General features: G+C 36.3%; 1 protein-coding gene across 4 annotated transcripts in view; it reads left to right on the top strand.

Annotated features, from left to right (window-relative positions):
• Positions 1 to 4,040, top strand: part of LOC106465131 (epithelial splicing regulatory protein 2-like) — a 68,583-nt gene that overhangs the window by 4,545 nt on the left and 59,998 nt on the right. The gene's annotated exons all lie outside the window — the stretch shown is intronic.

The raw sequence follows: 4,040 nt of genomic DNA, 5'->3' as shown, positions 1-4,040 counted from the left end.
TATTAAAGTTTACTAGTCTATTGCTGTAGTTAATTATAACAGTGTATTAAACAGTTTACTATTCTGTTGCTGTAGTTAATTATAACAGTGTATTAAACAGTTTACTACACTGTTGTTGTAGTTGGTTATAATGGTGTATTAAACAGTTAACTAGTCTGTTGTTGTAATTGGTTATAATGGTGTATTAAACAGTTTACTATTCTGTTGCTGTAGTTAATTATAACGGTGTATTAAACAGTTTACTAGTCTGTTGCTGTAGTTGATTGTAATGGAGTGAGCTCCGAAGAATGTAATGGATGAAATAGATTGTGATTTATTTGAAATAAATGTTGTTGTTTTTTATGTTAGTTTATTTCTCTGTTAGCATTGTGTAAACCTATTATAAAAAGTTCGTCTTCAACGTATTCTTAGACCAGATACAAGACAATTTTGGAATCATAGACGAGTTAGTACGCATGCGCAGATGTTTGCTAGTTTGAGTAGGGATAAGGTAGATGGGCTCGCTCAGGTCGGTATAGCGATAATACCATGAAGAAGTCAGGTGCGTTACATTTTTGTGTTAGTTCAGGTTCTTTCTGTTCTATTTTTGATGAATGTAGGCGTATAGCTGATAGTTTAGAGAAAGATCGTAATTACCATTTACTTACAACGCACAAACTTTCTCGTATTGTATATGTTGTGTTAGTAAACTTAGTGAAAAAAACAAACAAGCCATTATTAGAAATAAACAACATAAGAAAATATATTTATAATGACTATCTTTAGATTTTTTCGGCTGAGTTTTGCATGAATAAAAATTCATGCAAGTGAAAGTTTCGTCGTAAAAGGCGGAGTCAACAGTTATTCGCTGAACACATATATTATAATTCTAGCGCCATAATTTGTTTGTTTGAAGTTAAGCACAAAGCTACACAATGGGCTATCTGTGCTCTGCCCACCACGGTATCGAAACCCGATTTTTATGACTAGTACCATAAGCTATTAACTTAGAAAATTAAAGAAAGTATTGTTATTCCATAGATGAAATGTTACAGAAACACATTTATACTTGGATACTAAAGCCAATCTTCTTGGTGTTTGGCCATTTGCAGCTGGGCGTGGCCTAGTTGTTAGCGCTGTGAGACTGTGAATCTAACAATTCATGATCGCGGCACGCATTTTGAGCCTATGGGTGTGCTATAAGAGTGAGGGCCAAATCGCACTATTCGGTCAGGTAAGACTAACCCAAGAGTTAGTGGTAGGCGCTATTGACTAAGAGTGACTTCCCTCATTTCTATCAGTTGAAAATTAGGAACGGTTATGGGCAGACAACCCTTGTGTAACTTTGCGCGAAAATTCTGAAACAAACAAACAAACATACACATAAAAATTCCATTTAAAACTTTTGAAAACTCTGTGAGTGTTTGAGGTCACAGCCATACTTAGCTTTTAAAAAATTCAAGTCATATTTGTTACGAAACAACACTGCTACGGGTTATGGTTAATTACGCCTTATGCAGGCAAAGCGTTGTCTATACATCGACATTTGGTGTGGCATTACATCACGGTAATTTTTTTTTTTCTTTGCAATTAAGCACAAAGCTACACAATGGGATATCTGTGCTCTGCACACCACGGGTATCGAAACTCTGTTTCTAGAGTTGTAAGGCCGAAGACATACCATTGGGTGGGGGGGGGGGGGGCACGGAGTAAGACCGATTATAATTTTTCACTAATTTTGCTTTATTGCTTTATTAACCCTGTACGGGGTTTCCAGTACGAACATAACAGCATCTCAACAGCACAAGTATGCTATTATGTTTTTACTGGAAACCCGTAAAAACCAGTAAAGGAAAATTTGTTTAAAAATATTGTGTGCCTTATTGTGATATAATGTTATACAAACTACCGATATACAGAGCCGGTTACTTCTTTATCTCAATCTTAAAAACACACTTGATATTTATTGTCATAACATTGTCTTTGTCCCAAGTAGTACAATGGTATGCTTGGGGCTTATAACGTCAAAATTCATGGTTCAATTTTTGCAGTGGTCACAGTGCAGATTGGCGCTGAAACAAACGTTGTCTTGATGAAAGTCAAAGGGTAACTCTTTGGAGCCCCCCTCTCCCCTAGTGACTCAGCGGAAAATCTCTCCGCTTACAACGGTAAAATTCGGATTTAGATACCCGCGGTGGGCAGAGCACAGATAGCTCATTGTGCAGTTTTGTGCTTAATAACAAACAAAGTTAGAGGGACATCTATTAGGCTAAACATTAGAAATAAGATGTTTTTGGAACAACCTCGGCACAGTCTTTTGAAATATGGAATCGAAGATGTGTGTGTGTGTGTTAGGTGTGTTGTATTAACTCCAGAAGTTCGAATGGAATCCTCTTGGGATTCCTAAACACGTTTTTTTTTTCTAAACGAATTACGCACTAAATTGGTTATTGGTCCACGACTTTGTTGGTTATGTGGTTTCTAATAATGTATGATTAACATAAAAAATGTAAACAAAAAATACTCTCAAAATTGCAATTGAATAGCCGTGCCAAGTTTTTTATTTGGTCATTTCTTTAGACCAAGTTTTGTAAGAGGCGAAAAAATAAATTTACTCAAAATGATGCAGTATGTGGACCCCATCGATAGTGATCAGTGTGAAAACAAGTCTGTAATTTGTAGGTTAATGAAAAAATATTGAAGGTTTTGCACGTGCTGTTGTTGTTTAAGTTACTTAACAATCTTTTTGATGAGAAGCCCAGTGGGCGTTTGGGAGAAACCGTGGATAGAATTTGAAATTAATTTTTGTCCCCCCAGTGGCACAGCGGTCTGTCTGCGTACTTACAACGCTAGAAACCGGGTTTCGATACCCGTGGCGGGCAGAGCACAGATAGCCTATTATGAAGCTTTGTGCTTAATTACAAACAAACAAATTAATTAACTTTTTTTCTTTTTTACCAGGTTTCAACAAATTGTGCTTTCAGTTTAACGTTTTTGTTCAGACATAGCTTACATCCTCGTCGTCTTTCTCGACATCTCTACTTATTCAAATTAACTTGATAATTTTTATTCGAGTATCATCATTATTAATCGTTTGTTTCTGTTTTACCACAAACCTACAAAATAGAGCATCTGCGCTCTGTCCACCAAGGGGACTCGAACCTCGTATTCTTTGAGCTTTCCGTTGAACCGTTAGAGAGGGGGAGCATTATTACTCGATTGATGGGTGATTTTACCAGTCGTATATACGGAAAGACCAACCATGAGCGGTGTTAATACAGCTTTTCATTGGTGATAAGAGTATCATGTTTGATATTTGTTTCATAGCTCTATAAGCATACGTCTTCGAAAGTAAAACAAATCGTAAATAATAAAATACTTAAGAAGGCCATAAGGTTGCTTTTTTTTTCCTGTTAAAGCGATCAGAATGAAGTTTGTTTTCAATCATTCCGTAAACGTAGTCGAAAGTTGTTGGTAATTTACTCAAAATCTCACCTGTTATATAACTTGTGGAAGGAAACTATAAAACGCTATAAAGTATGGAAAGGTCCTTATGACGAGAGTAAGTTTTGCAAGGGTTGGGCTCAACGTCCTAGGCTAGTTAATTACACTGTTGTTCCTACGGCAACGTCTACCTGGCCGTCCGATTATATCTCAAGCTTGGCTGGGCAAGGACGTCGCCTCGAGGTACGTGAATGTGCTTGGTCCCACGAGCGCCAGTCAAAAGGATTCTACGGCAGGATAGAAAAGACCCTCAAGGATTTTACACTATGTAAACTATTACAGTTTGTGTTGTATTTAAGTGTCCTAAACGAAGTTTTGAAGAGACAAACAAAGATGTTTTTTCATGTAAAACTATAGAAACTACCACCATCAACATTAAAGGATCTTTTTGTTTCATAGTAAAACCGGTTTTTACTGGACATTCCAGGCAATGTTATTCACTTATACCAGATTTTTAAGTTTTTTTTTATTTTTGTGAAAGTACGTTTTTTTTTTTATTCACACTTATATCTTACCAAAAATTTATTTTTGGGCTTGGGTTGGGAATAATTTAGGTG

The sequence above is a fragment of the Limulus polyphemus genome, unplaced genomic scaffold (assembly GCF_000517525.1).
Source record: "Limulus polyphemus unplaced genomic scaffold, Limulus_polyphemus-2.1.2 Scaffold1846, whole genome shotgun sequence".
NCBI lineage: Eukaryota > Metazoa > Arthropoda > Merostomata > Xiphosura > Limulidae > Limulus > Limulus polyphemus.
Note: the sequence above shows the minus strand (reverse complement) of the source record. Positions and strands in the feature narration are given on the sequence as shown.